Raw genomic sequence first — 27,773 nt, forward strand, 5'->3', positions numbered from 1 at the left:
TTACGTCATATGGGATGACGTTATAACGTATTACGTTATATGGGATGACGTTATAACGTAATAGGTTATATGGTATGACGTTATAACGTAATAGGTTATATGGTATGACGTTATACCGAATTACGTTATGTGGTATGACGTTATAACGTATTACGTTATATGGGATGACGTTATAACGTATTTCGTTAAATATGATGACGTTATAACGTATTACGTAATATGGGATGACGTTATAACGTATTACGTTATGTGGGATGACGTTATAACGAAATAGGTTATATGGTATGACGTTATAACGTATTACGTTATGTGGGATGACGTTATAACGAAATAGGTTATATGGTATGACGTTATAACGTATTACGTTATATGGTATGACGTTATAACGTATTTCGTTAAATGGGATGACGTTATAACGTATTGCGTTATATGGGATGACGTTATAACGTATTACGTAATATGGGATGACGTTATAACGTATTGCGTTATATGGTATGACGTTATAACGTATTACGTTATGTGGGATGACGTTATAACGAAATAGGTTATATGGTATGACGTTATAACGTATTACGTTATATGGTATGACGTTATAACGTATTACGTAATATGGGATGACGTTATAACGTATTACGTTATGTGGGACGACGTTATAGCGTATTGCGTTATATGGGATGACGTTATAACGTATTACGTTATGTGGGATGACGTTATAACGAAATAGGTTATATGGTATGACGTTATAACGTATTACGTTATATGGTATGACGCTATAACGTATTACGTAATATGGGATGACGTTATAACGTATTACGTAATATGGGATGACGTTATAACGTATTACGTTATGTGGGACGACGTTATAACGTATTGCGTTATATGGGATGACGTTATAACGTATTGCGTTATATGGGATGACGTTATAACGTATTGCGTTATATGGTATGACGTTATAACGTATTTCGTTAAATGGGATGACGTTATAACGTATTGCGTTATATGGGATGTCGTTATAACGTATTACGTTATATGGGATGACGTTATAACGTATTACGTTATATGGGATGACGTTATAACGTAATACGTAATATGGGATGACGTTATAACGTATTACGTTATGTGGGATGACGTTATAACGAAATAGGTTATGTGGTATGACGTTATAACGTATTACGTTATATGGTATGACGTTATAACGTATTACGTAATATTGGATGACGTTATAACGTATTACGTTTTGTGGGACGACGTTATAACGTATTGTGTTATGTGGGATGACGTTATAACGAAATAGGTTATATGGTATGACGTTATAAAGTATTACGTTATATGGTATGACGTTATAACGTATTACGTAATATGGGATGACGTTATAACGTATTACGTTATGTGGGACGACGTTATAACGTATTGCGTTATATGGGATGACGTTATAACGTATTGTGTTATATGGTATGACGTTATAACGTATTACGTTATATGGGATGACGTTATAACGAAATAGGTTATGTGGTAAGACGTTATAACGTATTACGTTATATGGTATGACGTTATAACGTATTACGTAATATGGGATGACGTTATAACGTATTACGTAATATGGGATGACGTTATAACGTATTACGTTATGTGGGACGACGTTATATCGAAATAGGTTATATGGTATAACGTTATAACGTATTACGCTATATGGTATGACGTTATAACGTAATAGGTTATATGGTATGACGTTATAACGTAATACGTTATATGGTATGACGTTATAACGTAAATAGGTTATATGGTATGACGTTATACCGTATTACGTCATATGGGGTGACGTTATAACGTATTACGTTATATGGGATGACGTTATAACGTAATAGGTTATATGGTATGACGTTATAACGTAATAGGTTATACGGTATGACGTAATACCTAATTACGTTATATGGTATGACGTTATAACGTAAATAGGTTATATGGTATGACATTATACCGTATTACGTTATATGGGATGACGTTATAACGTATTACGTAATATGGGATGACGTTATAACGTATTACGTTATGTGGGACGACGTTATAACGTATTGCGTAATATGGGATGACGTTATAACGTACTACGTTATGTGGGATGACGTTATAACGAAATAGGTTATATGGTATGACGTTATAACGTATTACGTTATATGGTATGACGTTATAACGTATTACGTAATATGGGATGACGTTCTAACGTATTACGTTATGTGGGACGACGTTATAACGTATTGCATTATATGGGATGACGTTATAACGTATTGCGTTATATGGTATGACGTTATAACGTATTACGTAATATGGGATGACGTTATAACGTATTACGTAATATGGGATGACGTTATAACGTATTACGTTATGTGGGACGACGTTATAACGTATTCCGTTATATGGGATGACGTTATAACGTATTACGTTATATGGGATGACGTTATAACGTAAATAGGTTATATGGTATGACGTTATAACGTATTACGTAATATGGGATGACGTTATAACGTACTACGTTATGTGGGATGACGTTATAACGAAATAGGTTATATGGTATGACGTTATAACGTATTACGTTATATGGTATGACGTTATAACGTATTACGTAATATGGGATGACGTTATAACGTATTACGTTATGTGGGACGACGTTATAACGTATTGCGTTATATGGGATGACGTTATAACGTATTGCGTTATATGGTATGACGTTATAACGTATTACGTTATATGGGATGACGTTATAACGTAAATAGGTTATATGGTATGACGTTATAACGTATTACGTAATATGGGATGACGTTATAACGTATTACGTTATGTGGGATGACGTTCTAACGTATTACGTTATGTGGGACGACGTTATAACGTATTGCATTATATGGGATGACGTTATAACGTATTGCGTTATATGGTATGACGTTATAACGTATTACGTAATATGGGATGACGTTATAACGTATTACGTTATGTGGGACGACGTTATAACGTATTGCGTTATATGGGATGACGTTATAACGTATTGCGTAATATGGGATGACGTTATAACGTACTACGTTATGTGGGATGACGTTATAACGAAATAGGTTATATGGTATGACGTTATAACGTATTACGTTATATGGTATGACGTTATAACGTATTACGTAATATGGGATGACGTTCTAACGTATTACGTTATGTGGGACGACGTTATAACGTATTGCATTATATGGGATGACGTTATAACGTATTGCGTTATATGGTATGACGTTATAACGTATTACGTAATATGGGATGACGTTATAACGTATTACGTAATATGGGATGACGTTATAACGTATTACGTTATGTGGGACGACGTTATAACGTATTCCGTTATATGGGATGACGTTATAACGTATTACGTTATATGGGATGACGTTATAACGTAAATAGGTTATATGGTATGACGTTATAACGTATTACGTAATATGGGATGACGTTATAACGTACTACGTTATGTGGGATGACGTTATAACGAAATAGGTTATATGGTATGACGTTATAACGTATTACGTTATATGGTATGACGTTATAACGTATTACGTAATATGGGATGACGTTATAACGTATTACGTTATGTGGGACGACGTTATAACGTATTGCGTTATATGGGATGACGTTATAACGTATTGCGTTATATGGTATGACGTTATAACGTATTACGTTATATGGGATGACGTTATAACGTAAATAGGTTATATGGTATGACGTTATAACGTATTACGTAATATGGGATGACGTTATAACGTATTACGTTATGTGGGATGACGTTATAACGAAATAGGTTATATGGTATGACGTTATAACGTATTACGTTATATGGTATGACGTTATAACGTATTACGTAATATTGGATGACGTTATAACGTATTACGTTATGTGGGACGACGTTATAACGTATTGTGTTATGTGGGATGACGTTATAACGAAATAGGTTATATGGTATGACGTTATAAAGTATTACGTTATATGGTATGACGTTATAACGTATTACGTAATATGGTTTGACGTTATAACGTATTACGTTATGTGGGACGACGTTATAACGTATTGCGTTTTATGGGATGACGTTATAACGTATTGTGTTATATGGTATGACGTTATAACGTATTACGTTATATGGGATGACGTTATAACGAAATAGGTTATGTGGTAAGACGTTATAACGTATTACGTTATATGGTATGACGTTATAACGTATTACGTAATATGGGATGACGTTATAACGTATTACGTAATATGGGATGACGTTATAACGTATTACGTTATGTGGGACGACGTTATAACGAAATAGGTTATATGGTATAACGTTATAACGTATTACGCTATATGGTATGACGTTATAACGTAATAGGTTATATGGTATGACGTTATAACGTAATACGTTATATGGTATGACGTTATAACGTAAATAGGTTATATGGTATGACGTTATACCGTATTACGTCATATGGGGTGACGTTATAACATATTACGTTATATGGGATGACGTTATAACGTAATAGGTTATATCGTATGACGTTATAACGTAATAGGTTATACGGTATGACGTAATACCTAATTACGTTATATGGTATGACGTTATAACGTAAATAGGTTATATGGTATGACATTATACCGTATTACGTTATATGGGATGACGTTATAACGTATTACGTAATATGGGATGACGTTATAACGTATTACGTTATGTGGGACGGCGTTATAACGTATTGCGTAATATGGGATGACGTTATAACGTACTACGTTATGTGGGATGACGTTATAACGAAATAGGTTATATGGTATGACGTTATAACGTATTACGTTATATGGTATGACGTTATAACGTAAATAGGTTATATGGTATGACGTTATACCGTATTACGTCATATGGGGTGACGTTATAACATATTACGTTATATGGGATGACGTTATAACGTAATAGGTTATATGGTATGACGTTATAACGTATTACGTAATATGGGATGACGTTATAACGTATTACGTTATGTGGGACGACGTTATAACGAAATAGGTTATATGGTATAACGTTATAACGTATTACGTCATATGGGGTGACGTTATAACATATTACGTTATATGGGATGACGTTATAACGTAATAGGTTATATCGTATGACGTTATAACGTAATAGGTTATACGGTATGACGTAGTACCTAATTACGTTATATGGTATGACGTTATAACGTAAATAGGTTATATGGTATGACATTATACCGTATTACGTTATATGGGATGACGTTATAACGTATTACGTTATATGGGATGACGTTATAACGTATTACGTAATATGGTTTGACGTTATAACGTACTACGTTATGTGGGATGACGTTATAACGAAATAGGTTATATGGTATGACGTTATAACGTATTACGTTATATGGTATGACGTTATAACGTAAATAGGTTATATGGTATGACGTTATACCGTATTACGTCATATGGGGTGACGTTATAACATATTACGTTATATGGGATGACGTTATAACGTAATAGGTTATATGGTATGACGTTATAACGTATTACGTAATATGGGATGACGTTATAACGTATTACGTTATGTGGGACGACGTTATAACGAAATAGGTTATATGGTATAACGTTATAACGTATTACGCTATATGGTATGACGTTATAACGTAATAGGTTATATGGTATGACGTTATAACGTAATACGTTATATGGTATGACGTTATAACGTAAATAGGTTATATGGTATGACGTTATACCGTATTACGTCATATGGGGTGACGTTATAACATATTACGTTATATGGGATGACGTTATAACGTAATAGGTTATATCGTATGACGTTATAACGTAATAGGTTATACGGTATGACGTAATACCTAATTACGTTATATGGTATGACGTTATAACGTAAATAGGTTATATGGTATGACATTATACCGTATTACGTTATATGGGATGACGTTATAACGTATTACGCTATATGGTATGACGTTATAACGAAATAGGTTATATGGTATGACGTTATAACGTATTACGTTATATGGTATGACGTTATAACGTAAATAGGTTATATGGTATGACGTTATACCGTATTACGTCATATGGGGTGACGTTATAACATATTACGTTATATGGGATGACGTTATAACGTAATAGGTTATATGGTATGACGTTATAACGTATTACGTTATGTGGGACGACGTTATAACGTATTGCGTAATATGGGATGACGTTATAACGTACTACGTTATGTGGGATGACGTTATAACGAAATAGGTTATATGGTATGACGTTATAACGTATTACGTTATATGGTATGACGTTATAACGTAAATAGGTTATATGGTATGACGTTATACCGTATTACGTCATATGGGGTGACGTTATAACATATTACGTTATATGGGATGACGTTATAACGTAATAGGTTATATCGTATGACGTTATAACGTAATAGGTTATACGGTATGACGTAATACCTAATTACGTTATATGGTATGACGTTATAACGTAAATAGGTTATATGGTATGACATTATACCGTATTACGTTATATGGGATGACGTTATAACGTATTACGTTATATGGGATGACGTTATAACGTATTACGTAATATGGGATGACGTTCTAACGTATTACGTTATGTGGGACGACGTTATAACGTATTGCGTTATATGGGATGACGTTATAACGTATTGCGTTATATGGTATGACGTTATAACGTATTACGTAATATGGGATGACGTTATAACGTATTACGTAATATGGGATGACGTTATAACGTATTACGTTATGTGGGACGACGTTATAACGTATTCCGTTATATGGGATGACGTTATAACGTATTACGTTATATGGGATGACGTTATAACGTAAATAGGTTATATGGTATGACGTTATAACGTATTACGTAATATGGGATGACGTTATAACGTATTACGTTATGTGGGACGACGTTATAACGAAATAGGTTATATGGTATAACGTTATAACGTATTACGCTATATGGTATGACGTTATAACGTAATAGGTTATATGGTATGACGTTATAACGTAATACGTTATATGGTATGACGTTATAACGTAAATAGGTTATATGGTATGACGTTATACCGTATTACGTCATATGGGGTGACGTTATAACATATTACGTTATATGGGATGACGTTATAACGTAATAGGTTATATGGTATGACGTTATAACGTAATAGGTTATACGGTATGACGTAATACCTAATTACGTTATATGGTATGACGTTATAACGTATTACGTTATATGGTATGACGTTATAACGTATTACGTAATATGGGATGACGTTATAACGTATTACGTTATGTGGGACGACGTTATAACGTATTGCGTTATATGGGATGACGTTATAACGTATTGCGTTATATGGTATGACGTTATAACGTATTACGTAATATGGGATGACGTTATAATGTATTACGTTATATGGGATGACGTTATAACGTAATACGTTATATGGTATGACGTTATAACGTAAATAGGTTATATGGTATGACGTTATATCGTATTACGTTATATGGTATTACGTTATAACGTAAATAGGTTATATGGTATGACGTTATACCGTATTACGTTATATGGGATGACGCTATAACGTATTACGTAATATGGCATGACGTTATAACGTATTACGTAACATGGGGTGACGTTATAACGTATTACGTTATATGGTATGACGTTATAACGTATTACGTAATATGGGATGACGTTCTAACGTATTACGTTATGTGGGACGACGTTATAACGTATTGCGTAATATGGGATGACGTTATAACGTATTACGTTATGTGGGACGACGTTATAACGTATTGCGTAATATGGGATGACGTTATAACGTACTACGTTATGTGGGATGACGTTATAACGAAATAGGTTATATGGTATGACGTTATAAGGTATTACGTTATATGGGATGACGTTATAACGTAATACGTTATATGGTATGACGTTATAACGTAAATAGGTTATATGGTATGACGTTATAACGTATTACGTTATGTGGGACGACGTTATAACGTATTGCGTAATATGGGACGACGTTATAACGTATTGTGTTATGTGGGATGACGTTATAACGAAATAGGTTATATGGTATGACGTTATAAAGTATTACGTTATATGGTATGACGTTATAACGTATTACGTAATATGGGATGACGTTATAACGTATTACGTTATGTGGGACGACGTTATAACGTATTGCGTTATATGGGATGATGTTATAACGTATTGTGTTATATGGTATGACGTTATAACGTATTACGTTATATGGTATTACGTTATAACGTAAATAGGTTATATGGTATGACGTAATAACGTAATACGTTATATGGTATGACGTTATAACGTAAATAGGTTATATGGTATGACGTTATAACGTATTACGTTATATGGTATAACGTTATAACGTAAATAGGTTATATGGTATGACGTTATACCGTATTACGTAATATGGCATGACGTTATAACGTATTACGTTATGTGGGACGACGTTATAACGTATTGCGTTATATGGGATGACGTTATAACGTATTACGTTATATGGGATAACGTTATAACGTATTACGTTATATGGGATTACGTTATAACGTAATTGGTTATATGGTATAACGTTATAGCGTATTACGTTATATGGTATGACGTTATAACGTAAATAGGCTATATGGTATGACGTTATACCGTATTACGTCATATGGGATGACGTTATAACGTATTACGTTATATGGGATGACGTTATAACGTAATAGGTTATATGGTATGACGTTATAACGTAATAGGTTATACGGTATGACGTAATACCTAATTACGTTATATGGTATGACGTTATAACGTAAATAGGATATATGGTATGACATTATACCGTATTACGTTATATGGTATGACGTTATAACGTATTACGTTATATGGTATTACGTTATAACGTAAATAGGTTATATGGTATGACGTTATAACGTAATACGTTATATGGTATGACGTTATAACGTAAATAGGTTATATGGTATGACGTTATAACGTATTACGTAATATGGGATGACGTTCTAACGTATTACGTTATGTGGGACGACGTTATAACGTATTGCATTATATGGGATGACGTTATAACGTATTGCGTTATATGGTATGACGTTATAACGTATTACGTAATATGGGATGACGTTATAACGTATTACGTAATATGGGATGACGTTATAACGTATTACGTTATGTGGGACGACGTTATAACGTATTCCGTTATATAGGATGACGTTATAACGTATTACGTTATATGGGATGACGTTATAACGTAAATAGGTTATATGATATGACGTTATAACGTATTACGTAATATGGGATGACGTTATAACGTATTACGTAATATGGGATGACGTTATAACGTATTACGTTATGTGGGACGACGTTATAACGTATTGCGTTATATGGGATGACGTTATAACGTATTGCGTTATATGGGATGACGTTATAACGTATTGCGTTATATGGTATGACGTTATAACGTATTTCGTTAAATGGGATGACGTTATAACGTATTGCGTTATATGGGATGTCGTTATAACGTATTACGTTATATGGGATGACGTTATAACGTATTACGTTATATGGGATGACGTTATAACGTATTACGTAATATGGGATGACGTTATAACGTATTACGTTATGTGGGATGACGTTATAACGAAATAGGTTATATGGTATGACGTTATAACGTATTACGTTATATGGTATGACGTTATAACGTATTACGTAATATTGGATGACGTTATAACGTATTACGTTATGTGGGACGACGTTATAACGTATTGTGTTATGTGGGATGACGTTATAACGAAATAGGTTATATGGTATGACGTTATAAAGTATTACGTTATATGGTATGACGTTATAACGTATTACGTAATATGGGATGACGTTATAACGTATTACGTTATGTGGGACGACGTTATAACGTATTGCGTTATATGGGATGACGTTATAACGTATTGTGTTATATGGTATGACGTTATAACGTAATAGGTTATACGGTATGACGTAATACCTAATTACGTTATATGGTATGACGTTATAACGTAAATAGGTTATATGGTATGACATTATACCGTATTACGTTATATGGGATGACGTTATAACGTATTACGTAATATGGGATGACGTTATAACGTATTGCGTAATATGGGATGACGTTATAACGTACTACGTTATGTGGGATGACGTTATAACGAAATAGGTTACATGGTATGACGTTATAACGTATTACGTTCTATGGTATGACGTTATAACGTATTACGTTATATGGGATGACGTTATAACGTAATAGGTTATATGGTATGACGTTATAACGTAATAGGTTATACGGTATGACGTAATACCTAATTACGTTATATGGTATGACGTTATAACGTAAATAGGTTATATGGTATGACATTATACCGTATTACGTTATATGGGATGACGTTATAACGTATTACGTAATATGGGATGACGTTATAACGTATTACGTTATGTGGGACGACGTTATAACGTATTGCGTTATATGGGATGACGTTATAACGTATTGTGTTATATGGTATGACGTTATAACGTAATAGGTTATACGGTATGACGTAATACCTAATTACGTTATATGGTATGACGTTATAACGTAAATAGGTTATATGGTATGACATTATACCGTATTACGTTATATGGTATAACGTTATAACGTATTACGCTATATGGTATGACGTTATAACGTAATAGGTTATATGGTATGACGTTATAACGTAATACGTTATATGGTATGACGTTATAACGTAAATAGGTTATATGGTATGACGTTATACCGTATTACGTCATATGGGGTGACGTTATAACGTATTACGTTATATGGGATGACGTTATAACGTAATAGGTTATATGGTATGACGTTATAACGTAATAGGTTATACGGTATGACGTAATACCTAATTACGTTATATGGTATGACGTTATAACGTAAATAGGTTATATGGTATGACATTATACCGTATTACGTTTTATGGGATGACGTTATAACGTATTACGTAATATGGGATGACGTTATAACGTATTACGTTATGTGGGACGACGTTATAACGTATTGCGTAATATGGGATGACGTTATAACGTACTACGTTATGTGGGATGACGTTATAACGAAATAGGTTATATGGTATGACGTTATAACGTATTACGTTCTATGGTATGACGTTATAACGTATTACGTAATATGGGATGACGTTCTAACGTATTACGTTATGTGGGACGACGTTATAACGTATTGCATTATATGGGATGACGTTATAACGTATTGCGTTATATGGTATGACGTTATAACGTATTACGTAATATGGGATGACGTTATAACGTATTACGTAATATGGGATGACGTTATAACGTATTACGTTATGTGGGACGACGTTATAACGTATTCCGTTATATGGGATGACGTTATAACGTATTACGTTATATGGGATGACGTTATAACGTAAATAGGTTATATGGTATGACGTTATAACGTATTACGTAATATGGGATGACGTTATAACGTACTACGTTATGTGGGATGACGTTATAACGAAATAGGTTATATGGTATGACGTTATAACGTATTACGTTATATGGTATGACGTTATAACGTATTACGTAATATGGGATGACGTTGTAACGTATTACGTTATGTGGGACGACGTTATAACGTATTGCGTTATATGGGATGACGTTATAACGTATTGCGTTATATGGTATGACGTTATAACGTATTACGTAATATGGGATGACGTTATAATGTATTACGTTATATGGGATGACGTTATAACGTAATACGTTATATGGTATGACGTTATAACGTAAATAGGTTATATGGTATGACGTTATATCGTATTACGTTATATGGTATTACGTTATAACGTAAATAGGTTATATGGTATGACGTTATACCGTATTACGCTATATGGGATGACGCAATAACGTATTACGTAATATGGCATGACGTTATAACGTATTACGTAACATGGGATGACGTTATAACGTATTACGTTATATGGTATGACGTTATAACGTATTACGTAATATGGGATGACGTTCTAACGTATTACGTTATGTGGGACGACGTTATAACGTATTGCGTAATATGGGATGACGTTATAACGTATTACGTTATGTGGGACGACGTTATAACGTATTGCGTAATATGGGATGACGTTATAACGTACTACGTTATGTGGGATGACGTTATAACGAAATAGGTTATATGGTATGACGTTATAACGTATTACGTTATATGGTATGACGTTATAACGTATTACGTTATATGGGATGACGTTATAACGTAATACGTTATATGGTATGACGTTATAACGTAAATAGGTTATATGGTATGACGTTATAACGTATTACGTTATGTGGGACGACGTTATAACGTATTGCGTAATATGGGATGACGTTATAACGTACTACGTTATGTGGGATGACGTTATAACGAAATAGGTTATATGGTATGACGTTATAACGTATTACGTTATATGGTATGACGTTATAACGTATTACGTTATATGGGATGACGTTATAACGTAATACGTTATATGGTATGACGTTATAACGTAAATAGGTTATATGGTATGACGTTATAACGTATTACGTTATATGGTATTACGTTACAACGTAAATAGGTTATATGGTATGACGTTATAACGTAATACGTTATATGGTATGACGTTATAACGTAAATAGGTTATATGGTATGACGTTATAACGTATTACGTTATATGGTATTACGTTATAACGTAAATAGGTTATATGGTATGACGTTATACCGTATTACGTAATATGGCATGACGTTATAACGTATTACGTTATGTGGGACGACGTTATAACGTATTGCGTTATATGGGATGACGTTATAACGTATTACGTTATATGGGATGACGTTATAACGTATTACGTTATATGGGATGACGTTATAACGTAATTGGTTATATGGTATAACGTTATAGCGTATTACGTTATATGGTATGACGTTATAACGTAAATAGGCTATATGGTATGACGTTATACCGTATTACGTCATATGGGATGACGTTATAACATATTACGTTATATGGGATGACGTTATAACGTATTGCGTTATATGGTATGACGTTATAACGTATTGCGTTATATGGGATGACGTTATAACGTATTGCGTTATATGGTATGACGTTATAACGTATTTCGTTAAATGGGATGACGTTATAACGTATTGCGTTATATGGGATGTCGTTATAACGTATTACGTTATATGGGATGACGTTATAACGTATTACGTTATATGAGATGACGTTATAACGTATTACGTAATATGGGATGACGTTATAACGTATTACGTTATGTGGGATGACGTTATAACGAAATAGGTTGTATGGTATGACGTTATAACGTATTACGTTATATGGTATGACGTTATAACGTATTACGTAATATTGGATGACGTTATAACGTATTACGTTATGTGGGACGACGTTATAACGTATTGTGTTATGTGGGATGACGTTATAACGAAATAGGTTATATGGTATGACGTTATAAAGTATTACGTTATATGGTATGACGTTATAACGTATTACGTAATATGGTTTGACGTTATAACGTATTACGTTATGTGGGACGACGTTATAACGTATTGCGTTTTATGGGATGACGTTATAACGTATTGTGTTATATGGTATGACGTTATAACGTATTACGTTATATGGGATGACGTTATAACGAAATAGGTTATGTGGTAAGACGTTATAACGTATTACGTTATATGGTATGACGTTATAACGTATTACGTAATATGGGATGACGTTATAACGTATTACGTAATATGGGATGACGTTATAACGTATTACGTTATGTGGGACGACGTTATAACGAAATAGGTTATATGGTATAACGTTATAACGTATTACGCTATATGGTATGACGTTATAACGTAATAGGTTATATGGTATGACGTTATAACGTAATACGTTATATGGTATGACGTTATAACGTAAATAGGTTATATGGTATGACGTTATACCGTATTACGTCATATGGGGTGACGTTATAACATATTACGTTATATGGTATTACGTTATAACGTAAATAGGTTATATGGTATGACGTTATAACGTAATACGTTATATGGTATGACGTTATAACGTAAATAGGTTATATGGTATGACGTTATAACGTATTACGTAATATGGGATGACGTTCTAACGTATTACGTTATGTGGGACGACGTTATAACGTATTGCATTATATGGGATGACGTTATAACGTATTGCGTTATATGGTATGACGTTATAACGTATTACGTAATATGGGATGACGTTATAACGTATTACGTAATATGGGATGACGTTATAACGTATTACGTTATGTGGGACGACGTTATAACGTATTCCGTTATATGGGATGACGTTATAACGTATTACGTTATATGGGATGACGTTATAACGTAAATAGGTTATATGGTATGACGTTATAACGTATTACGTAATATGGGATGACGTTATAACGTACTACGTTATGTGGGATGACGTTATAACGAAATAGGTTATATGGTATGACGTTATAACGTATTACGTTATATGGTATGACGTTATAACGTATTACGTAATATGGGATGACGTTATAACGTATTACGTTATGTGGGACGACGTTATAACGTATTGCGTTATATGGGATGACGTTATAACGTATTGCGTTATATGGTATGACGTTATAACGTATTACGTAATATGGGATGACGTTATAATGTATTACGTTATATGGGATGACGTTATAACGTAATACGTTATATGGTATGACGTTATAACGTAAATAGGTTATATGGTATGACGTTATATCGTATTACGTTATATGGTATTACGTTATAACGTAAATAGGTTATATGGTATGACGTTATACCGTATTACGCTATATGGGATGACGCAATAACGTATTACGTAATATGGCGTGACGTTATAACGTATTACGTAACATGGGATGACGTTATAACGTATTACGTTATATGGTATGACGTTATAACGTATTACGTAATATGGGATGACGTTCTAACGTATTACGTTATGTGGGACGACGTTATAACGTATTGCGTAATATGGGATGACGTTATAACGTATTACGTTATGTGGGACGACGTTATAACGTATTGCGTAATATGGGATGACGTTATAACGTACTACGTTATGTGGGATGACGTTATAACGAAATAGGTTATATGGTATGACGTTATAACGTATTACGTTATATGGTATGACGTTATAACGTATTACGTTATATGGGATGACGTTATAACGTAATACGTTATATGGTATGACGTTATAACGTAAATAGGTTATATGGTATGACGTTATAACGTATTACGTTATGTGGGACGACGTTATAACGTATTGCGTAATATGGGATGACGTTATAACGTACTACGTTATGTGGGATGACGTTATAACGAAATAGGTTATATGGTATGACGTTATAACGTATTACGTTATATGGTATGACGTTATAACGTATTACGTTATATGGGATGACGTTATAACGTAATACGTTATATGGTATGACGTTATAACGTAAATAGGTTATATGGTATGACGTTATAACGTATTACGTTATATGGTATTACGTTACAACGTAAATAGGTTATATGGTATGACGTTATAACGTAATACGTTATATGGTATGACGTTATAACGTAAATAGGTTATATGGTATGACGTTATAACGTATTACGTTATATGGTATTACGTTATAACGTAAATAGGTTATATGGTATGACGTTATACCGTATTACGTAATATGGCATGACGTTATAACGTATTACGTTATGTGGGACGACGTTATAACGTATTGCGTTATATGGGATGACGTTATAACGTATTACGTTATATGGGATGACGTTATAACGTATTACGTTATATGGGATGACGTTATAACGTAATTGGTTATATGGTATAACGTTATAGCGTATTACGTTATATGGTATGACGTTATAACGTAAATAGGCTATATGGTATGACGTTATACCGTATTACGTCATATGGGATGACGTTATAACGTATTACGTTATATGGGATGACGTTATAACGTAATAGGTTATATGGTATGACGTTATAACGTAATAGGTTATACGGTATGACGTAATACCTAATTACGTTATATGGTATGACGTTATAACGTAAATAGGTTATATGGTATGACATTATACCGTATTACGTTATATGGTATGACGTTATAACGTATTACGTAATATGGGATGACGTTATAACGTATTACGTTATGTGGGACGACGTTATAAAGTATTGCGTTATATGGGATGACGTTATAACGTATTGCGTTATATGGTATGACGTTATAACGTATTACGTTATATGGGATGACGTTATAACGAAATAGGTTTTGTGGTATGACGTTATAACGTATTACGTTATATGGTATGACGTTATAACGTACTACGTAATATGGGATGACGTTATAACGTATTGCGTAATATGGGATGACGTTATAACGTATTACGTTATGTGGGACAACGTTATAACGTATTGCGTTATATGGGATGACGTTATAACGTATTACGTTATATGGGATGACGTTATAACGTAAATAGGTTATATGGTATGACGTTATACCGTATTACGTCATATGGGATGACGTTATAACGTATTACGTTATATGGGATGACGTTATAACGTAATAGGTTATATGGTATGACGTTATAACGTAATAGGTTATATGGTATGACGTTATACCGAATTACGTTATGTGGTATGACGTTATAACGTATTACGTTATATGGGATGACGTTATAACGTATTTCGTTAAATATGATGACGTTATAACGTATTACGTAACATGGGATGACGTTATAACGTATTACGTTATATGGTATGACGTAATAACGTATTACGTAATATGGGATGACGTTCTAACGTATTACGTTATGTGGGACGACGTTATAACGTATTGCGTAATATGGGATGACGTTATAACGTATTACGTTATGTGGGACGACGTTATAACGTATTGCGTAATATGGGATGACGTTATAACGTACTACGTTATGTGGGATGACGTTATAACGAAATAGGTTATATGGTATGACGTTATAACGTATTACGTTATATGGTATGACGTTATAACGTATTACGTAATATGGGATGACGTTATAACGTATTACGTTATGTGGGACGACGTTATAACGTATTGCGTTATATGGGACGACGTTATAACGTATTGCGTTATATGGTATGACGTTATAACGTATTACGTAATATGGGATGACGTTATAACGTATTACGTAATATGGGATGACGTTATAACGTATTACGTTATGTGGGACGACGTTATAACGTATTCCGTTATATGGGATGACGTTATAACGTATTACGTTATATGGGATGACGTTATAACGTAAATAGGTTATATGGTATGACGTTATAACGTATTACGTAATATGGGATGACGTTATAACGTACTACGTTATGTGGGATGACGTTATAACGAAGTAGGTTATATGGTATGACGTTATAACGTATTACGTTATATGGTATGACGTTATAACGTATTACGTAATATGGGATGTCGTTATAACATATTACGTTATGTGGGACGACGTTATAACGCATTGCGTTATATGGGATGACGTTATAACGTATTGCGTTATATGGTATGACGTTATAACGTATTACGTAACATGGGATGACGTTATAACGTATTACGTTATATGGGATGACGTTATACCGAATTACGTTATGTGGTATGACGTTATAACGTATTACGTTATATGGGATGACGTTATAACGTATTTCGTTAAATATGATGACGTTATAACGTATTGCGTTATATGGGATGACGTTATAACGTATTACGTTATGTGGTATGACGTTATACCGTATTACGTCATATGGGATGACGTTATAACGTATTACGTTATATGGGATGACGTTATAACGTAATAGGTTATATGGTATGACGTTATAACGTAATAGGTTATATGGTATGACGTTATACCGAATTACGTTATGTGGTATGACGTTATAACGTATTACGTTATATGGGATGACGTTATAACGTATTTCGTTAAATATGATGACGTTATAACGTATTTCGTAATATGGGATGACGTTATAACGTATTACGTTATGTGGGATGACGTTATAACGAAATAGGTTATATGGTATGACGTTATAACGTATTACGTTATATGGGATGACGTTATAACGTAGTAGGTTGTATGGTATGACGTTATAACGTATTACGTTATATGGTATGACGTTATAACGTATTACGTAATATGGGATGACGTTATAACGTATTACGTTATGTGGGACGACGTTATAACGTATTACGTTATGTGGGATGACGTTATAACGAAATAGGTTATATGGTATGACGTTATAACGTATTACGTTATATGGTATGACGTTATAACGTATTTCGTTAAATGGGATGACGTTATAACGTATTACGTTATATGGGATGACGTTATAACGTAAATAGGTTACATGGTATGACGTTATAACGTATTACGTTATATGGTATGACGTTATACCGTATTACGTTATATGGGATGACGTTATAACGAAATAGGTTATGTGGTATGACGTTATAACTTATTACGTTATATGGTATGACGTTATAACGGATTACGTAATATGGGATGACGTTATAACGTATTACGTTATATGGTATGACGTTATAACGTATTGCGTTATATGGGATGACGTTATAACGTATTGCGTTATATGGTATGACGTTATAATGTATTACGTTATATGGGATGACGTTATAACGAAATAGGTTATGTGGTATGACGTTATAACGTATTACGTAATATGGGATAACGTTATAACGTATTACGTTATGTGGGACGACGTCATAACGTAATTGGTTATATGGTATAACGTTATAATATATCACGCTGTATGGTATGACGTTATAACGTAATAGGTTATATGGTATGACGTTATAACGTATTACGTTATATGGTATGACGTTATACCGTATTACGTCATATGGGATGACGTTATAACGTATTAAGTTATATGGGATGACGTTATAACGTAATAGGTTGTATGGTATGACGTTATAACGTAATAGGTTATATGGTATGACGTTATACCGAATTACGTTATGTGGTATGACGTTATAACGTATTACGTTATATGGGATGACGTTATAACGTATTTCGTTAAATGGGATGACGTTATAACGTATTACGTAATATGGGATGACGTTATAACGTATTACGTTATGTGGGATGACGTTATAACGAAATAGGTTATATGGTATGACGTTATAACGTATTACGTTATATGGTATGACGTTATAACGTATTACGTAATATGGGATGACGTTATAACGTATTACGTTATGTGGGACGACGTCATAACGTAATAGGTTATATGGTATGACGTTATAACGTAATACGTTATATGGTATGACGTTATAACGTAATACGTTATATGGTATGACGTTATAACGTAATACGTTATATGGTATGACGTTATAACGTAAATAGTTTATGTGGTATGACGTTATAACGTATTACGTTATATGGTATGACGTTATAACGTATTACGTTATATGGGATGACGTTATATCGAAATTGGTTATATGGTATGACGTTATAACGTAATAGGTTATATGACATGACGTTATACCGAATTACGTTATATGAGATGACGTTATAACGTATTACGTAATATGGCATGACGTTATAACGTATTACGTTATGTGGGACGACGTTATAACGTATTGCGTTATATGGGATGACGTTATAACGTACTACGTTATATGGGATGACGTTATAATGTATTACGTTATATGGGATGACGTTATAACGTAATACGTTATATGGGATGACGTTATAACGTATTACGTTATATGGGATGACGTTATAACGTAATAGGTTATATGGTATGACGTTATAACGTAATAGGTTATACGGTATGACGTTATAACGTATTACGTAATATGGGATGACGTTATAACGTTTTACGTTATGTGGGACGACGTTATAACGTATTGCGTTATATGGGATGACGTTATAACGTATTGCGTTATATGGTATGACGTTATAACTTATTACGTAATATGGGATGACGTTATAACGTATTACGTAATATGGGATGACGTTATAACGTATTACGTTATGTGGGACGACGTTATAACGTATTGCGTTATATGGGATGACGTTATAACGTATTACGTTATATGGGATGACGTTATAACGTATTACGTTATGTGGGACGACGTTATAACGTATTGCGTAATATGGGATGACGTTATAACGTACTACGTTATGTGGGATGACGTTATAACGAAATAGGTTATATGGTATGACGTTATAACGTATTACGTTATATGGTATGACGTTATAACGTATTACGTAATATGGGATGACGTTATAACGTATTACGTTATGTGGGACGACGTTATAACGTATTGCGTTATATGGGACGACGTTATAACGTATTGCGTTATATGGTATGACGTTATAACGTATTACGTAATATGGGATGACGTTATAACGTATTACGTAATATGGGATGACGTTATAACGTATTACGTTATGTGGGACGACGTTATAACGTATTCCGTTATATGGGATGACGTTATAACGTATTACGTTATATGGGATGACGTTATAACGTAAATAGGTTATATGGTATGACGTTATAACGTATTACGTAATATGGGATGACGTTATAACGTACTACGTTATATGGGATGACGTTATAACGTAATAGGTTATATGGTATGACGTTATAACGTAATAGGTTATATGGTATGACGTTATACCGAATTACGTTATGTGGTATGACGTTATAACGTATTACGTTATATGGGATGACGTTATAACGTATTTCGTTAAATATGATGACGTTATAACGTATTACGTAACATGGGATGACGTTATAACGTATTACGTAACATGGGATGACGTTATAACGTATTACGTTATATGGGATGACGTTATAACGTAAATAGGTTATATGGTATGACGTTATACCGTATTACGTCATATGGGATGACGTTATAACGTATTAAGTTATATGGGATGACGTTATAACGTAATAGGTTGTATGGTATGACGTTATAACGTAATAGGTTATATGGTATGACGTTATACCGAATTACGTTATGTGGTATGACGTTATAACGTATTACGTAATATGGGATGACGTTATACCGTATTACGTTATGTGGGACGACGTTATAACGTATTGCGTTATATCGGATGACGTTATAACGTATTGCGTTATATGGGATGACGTTATAACGTATTACGTTATGTGGGATGACGTTATAACGAAATAGGTTATATGGTATGACGTTATAACGTATTACGTTATATGGTATGACGCTATAACGTATTTCGTTAAATGGGATGAGGTTATAACGTATTGCGTTATATGGGACGACGTTATAACGTATTACGTTATATGGGATGACGTTATAACGTATTACGTTATATGGGATGACGTTATAACGTATTACGTTATGTGGGATGACGTTATAACGAAATAGGTTATATGGTATGACGTTATAACGTATTATGTTATGTGGGATGACGTTATAACGAAATAGGTTATATGGTATGACGTTATAACGTATTACGTTATATGGTATGAGGTTATAACGTATTACGTAATATGGGATGACGTTATAACGTATTACGTTATGTGGGACGACGTTATAACGTATTGCGTTATATGGGATGACGTTATAGCGTATTGCGTTATATGGGATGACGTTATAACGTATTACGTTATGTGGGATGACGTTATATCGAAATAGGTTATATGGTATGACGTTATAACGTATTACGTTATATGGTATGACGTTATAACGTAGTACGTAATATGGGATGACGTTATAACGTATTACGTAATATGGGATGACGTTATAACGTATTACGTTATGTGGGACGACGTTATAACGTATTGCGTTATATGGGATGACGTTATAACGTATTGCGTTATATGGGATGACGTTATAACGTATTGCGTTATATGGTATGACGTTATAACGTATTTCGTTAAATGGGATGACGTTATAACGTATTGCGTTATATGGGATGTCGTTATAACGTATTACGTTATATGGGATGACGCTATATCGAAATTGGTTATATGGTATGACGTTATAACGTAATAGGTTATATGACATGACGTTATACCGAATTACGTTATATGAGATGACGTTATAACGTATTACGTTATATGGGATGGCGTTATAATGTATTATGTTATATGGGATGACGTTATAACGTAATACGTTATATGGTATGACGTTATAACGTAAATAGGTTATATGGTATGACGTTATAACGTATTACGTTATATGGTATTACGTTATAACGTAAATAGGTTATATGGTATGACGTTATACCGTATTACGTTATATGGTATTACGTTATAACGTAAATAGGTTATATGGTATGACGTTATACCGTATTACGTTATATGGGATGACGCTATAACGTATTACGTAATATGGCATGACGTTATAACGTATTACGTTATGCTGGACGACGTTATAACGTATTACGTTATGTGGGACGACGTTATAACGAAATAGGTTATATGGTATAACGTTATAACGTATTACGCTATATGGTATGACGTTATAACGTAAATAGGTTATATGGTATGACGTTATACCGTATTACGTCATATGGGATGACGTTATAACGTACTACGTTATGTGGGATGACGTTATAACGAAATAGGTTATATTGTATGACGTTATAACGTATTAGGTTATATGGTATGACGTTATAACGTATTACGTAATATGGGATGACGTTCTAACGTATTACGTTATGTGGGACGACGTTATAACGTATTGCGTTATATGGGATGACGTTATAACGTATTGCGTTATATGGTATGACGTTATAACGTATTACGTAATATGGGATGACGTTATAACGTATTACGTAATATGGGATGACGTTATAACGTATTACGTTATGTGGGACGACGTTATAACGTATTCCGTTATATGGGATGACGTTATAACGTATTACGTTATATGGGATGACGTTATAACGTAAATAGGTTATATGGTATGACGTTATAACGTATTACGTAATATGGGATGACGTTATAACGTACTACGTTATGTGGGATGACGTTATAACGAAATAGGTTATATGGTATGACGTTATAACGTATTACGTTATATGGTATGACGTTATAACGTATTACGTAATATGGGATGACGTTCTAACGTATTACGTTATGTGGGACGACGTTATAACGTATTGCGTTATATGGGATGACGTTATAACGTATTGCGTTATATGGGATGACGTTATAACGTATTACGTTATGTGGGACGACGTTATAACGTATTGCGTTATATGGGATGACGTTATAACGTATTGCGTTATATGGGATGACGTTATAACGTATTGCGTTATATGGTATGACGTTATAACGTATTTCGTTAAATGGGATGACGTTATAACGTATTGCGTTATATGGGATGTCGTTATAACGTATTACGTTATATGGGATGACGTTATATCGAAATTGGTTATATGGTATGACGTTATAACGTAATAGGTTATATGACATGACGTTATACCGAATTACGTTATATGAGATGACGTTATAACGTATTACGTTATATGGGATGACGTTATAATGTATTATGTTATATGGGATGACGTTATAACGTAATACGTTATATGGTATGACGTTATAACGTAAATAGGTTATATGGTATGACGTTATAACGTATTACGTTATATGGTATTACGTTATAACGTAAATAGGTTATATGGTATGACGTTATACCGTATTACGTTATATGGTATTACGTTATAACGTAAATAGGTTATATGGTATGACGTTATACCGTATTACGTTATATGGGATGACGCTATAACGTATTACGTAATATGGCATGACGTTATAACGTATTACGTTATGTTGGACGACGTTATAACGTATTGCGTTATATGGTATGACGTTATAACGTAATAGGTTATATGGTATGACGTTATAACGTAATACGTTATATGGTATGACGTTATAACGAAATAGGTTATATGGTATGACGTTATAAAGTATTACGTTATATGGTATGACGTTATAACGTATTACGTAATATGGTTTGACGTTATAACGTATTACGTTATGTGGGACGACGTTATAACGTATTGCGTTTTATGGGATGACGTTATAACGTATTGTGTTATATGGTATGACGTTATAACGTATTACGTTATATGGGATGACGTTATAACGAAATAGGTTATGTGGTAAGACGTTATAACGTATTACGTTATATGGTATGACGTTATAACGTATTACGTAATATGGGATGACGTTATAACGTATTACGTAATATGGGATGACGTTATAACGTATTACGTTATGTGGGACGACGTTATAACGAAATAGGTTATATGGTATAACGTTATAACGTATTACGCTATATGGTATGACGTTATAACGTAATAGGTTATATGGTATGACGTTATAACGTAATACGTTATATGGTATGACGTTATAACGTAAATAGGTTATATGGTATGACGTTATACCGTATTACGTTATATGGGATGACGCTATAACGTATTACGTAATATGGCATGACGTTATAACGTATTACGTTATGTTGGACGACGTTATAACGTATTACGTTATATGGTATGACGTTATAACGTATTACGTAATATGGGATGACGTTCTAACGTATTACGTTATGTGGGACGACGTTATAACGTATTGCGTTATATGGGATGACGTTATAACGTATTGCGTTATATGGGATGACGTTATAACGTATTACGTTATGTGGGACGACGTTATAACGTATTGCGTTATATGGGATGACGTTATAACGTATTGCGTTATATGGGATGACGTTATAACGTATTGCGTTATATGGTATGACGTTATAACGTATTTCGTTAAATGGGATGACGTTATAACGTATTGCGTTATATGGGATGTCGTTATAACGTATTACGTTATATGGGATGACGTTATATCGAAATTGGTTATATGGTATGACGTTATAACGTAATAGGTTATATGACATGACGTTATACCGAATTACGTTATATGAGATGACGTTATAACGTATTACGTTATATGGGATGACGTTATAATGTATTATGTTATATGGGATGACGTTATAACGTAATACGTTATATGGTATGACGTTATAACGTAAATAGGTTATATGGTATGACGTTATAACGTATTACGTTATATGGTATTACGTTATAACGTAAATAGGTTATATGGTATGACGTTATACCGTATTACGTTATATGGTATTACGTTATAACGTAAATAGGTTATATGGTATGACGTTATACCGTATTACGTTATATGGGATGACGCTATAACGTATTACGTAATATGGCATGACGTTATAACGTATTACGTTATGTTGGACGACGTTATAACGTATTGCGTTATATGGTATGACGTTATAACGTAATAGGTTATATGGTATGACGTTATAACGTAATACGTTATATGGTATGACGTTATAACGAAATAGGTTATATGGTATGACGTTATAAAGTATTACGTTATATGGTATGACGTTATAACGTATTACGTAATATGGTTTGACGTTATAACGTATTACGTTATGTGGGACGACGTTATAACGTATTGCGTTTTATGGGATGACGTTATAACGTATTGTGTTATATGGTATGACGTTATAACGTATTACGTTATATGGGATGACGTTATAACGAAATAGGTTATGTGGTAAGACGTTATAACGTATTACGTTATATGGTATGACGTTATAACGTATTACGTAATATGGGATGACGTTATAACGTATTACGTAATATGGGATGACGTTATAACGTATTACGTTATGTGGGACGACGTTATAACGAAATAGGTTATATGGTATAACGTTATAACGTATTACGCTATATGGTATGACGTTATAACGTAATAGGTTATATGGTATGACGTTATAACGTAATACGTTATATGGTATGACGTTATAACGTAAATAGGTTATATGGTATGACGTTATACCGTATTACGTCATATGGGGTGACGTTATAACATATTACGTTATATGGGATGACGTTATAACGTAATAGGTTATATCGTATGACGTTATAACGTAATAGGTTATACGGTATGACGTAATACCTAATTACGTTATATGGTATGACGTTATAACGTAAATAGGTTATATGGTATGACGTTATACCGTATTACGTTATATGGGATGACGTTATAACGTATTACGTAATATGGGATGACGTTATAACGTATTACGTTATGTGGGACGGCGTTATAACGTATTGCGTAATATGGGATGACGTTATAACGTACTACGTTATGTGGGATGACGTTATAACGAAATAGGTTATATGGTATGACGTTATAACGTATTACGTTATATGGTATGACGTTATAACGTAAATAGGTTATATGGTATGACGTTATACCGTATTACGTCATATGGGGTGACGTTATAACATATTACGTTATATGGGATGACGTTATAACGTAATAGGTTATATGGTATGACGTTATAACGTATTACGTAATATGGGATGACGTTATAACGTATTACGTTATGTGGGACGACGTTATAACGAAATAGGTTATATGGTATAACGTTATAACGTATTACGCTATATGGTATGACGTTATAACGTAATAGGTTATATGGTATGACGTTATAACGTAATACGTTATATGGTATGACGTTATAACGTAAATAGGTTATATGGTATGACGTTATACCGTATTACGTCATATGGGGTGACGTTATAACATATTACGTTATATGGGATGACGTTATAACGTAATAGGTTATATCGTATGACGTTATAACGTAATAGGTTATACGGTATGACGTAATACCTAATTACGTTATATGGTATGACGTTATAACGTAAATAGGTTATATGGTATGACATTATACCGTATTACGTTATATGGGATGACGTTATAACGTATTTCGCTATATGGTATGACGTTATAACGAAATAGGTTATATGGTATGACGTTATAACGTATTACGTTATATGGTATGACGTTATAACGTAAATAGGTTATATGGTATGACGTTATACCGTATTACGTCATATGGGGTGACGTTATAACATATTACGTTATATGGGATGACGTTATAACGTAATAGGTTATATGGTATGACGTTATAACGTATTACGTTATGTGGGACGACGTTATAACGTATTGCGTAATATGGGATGACGTTATAACGTACTACGTTATGTGGGATGACGTTATAACGAAATAGGTTATATGGTATGACGTTATAACGTATTACGTTATATGGTATGACGTTATAACGTAAATAGGTTATATGGTATGACGTTATACCGTATTACGTCATATGGGGTGACGTTATAACATATTACGTTATATGGGATGACGTTATAACGTAATAGGTTATATCGTATGACGTTATAACGTAATAGGTTATACGGTATGACGTAATACCTAATTACGTTATATGGTATGACGTTATAACGTAAATAGGTTATATGGTATGACATTATACCGTATTACGTTATATGGGATGACGTTATAACGTATTACGTTATATGGGATGACGTTATAACGTATTACGTAATATGGGATGACGTTCTAACGTATTACGTTATGTGGGACGACGTTATAACGTATTGCGTTATATGGGATGACGTTATAACGTATTGCGTTATATGGTATGACGTTATAACGTAT

The sequence above is a fragment of the Bombus vancouverensis genome, unplaced genomic scaffold (genome assembly GCF_051014615.1).
Source record: "Bombus vancouverensis nearcticus unplaced genomic scaffold, iyBomVanc1_principal scaffold0018, whole genome shotgun sequence".
NCBI classification, from domain to species: Eukaryota; Metazoa; Arthropoda; class Insecta; order Hymenoptera; family Apidae; genus Bombus; species Bombus vancouverensis.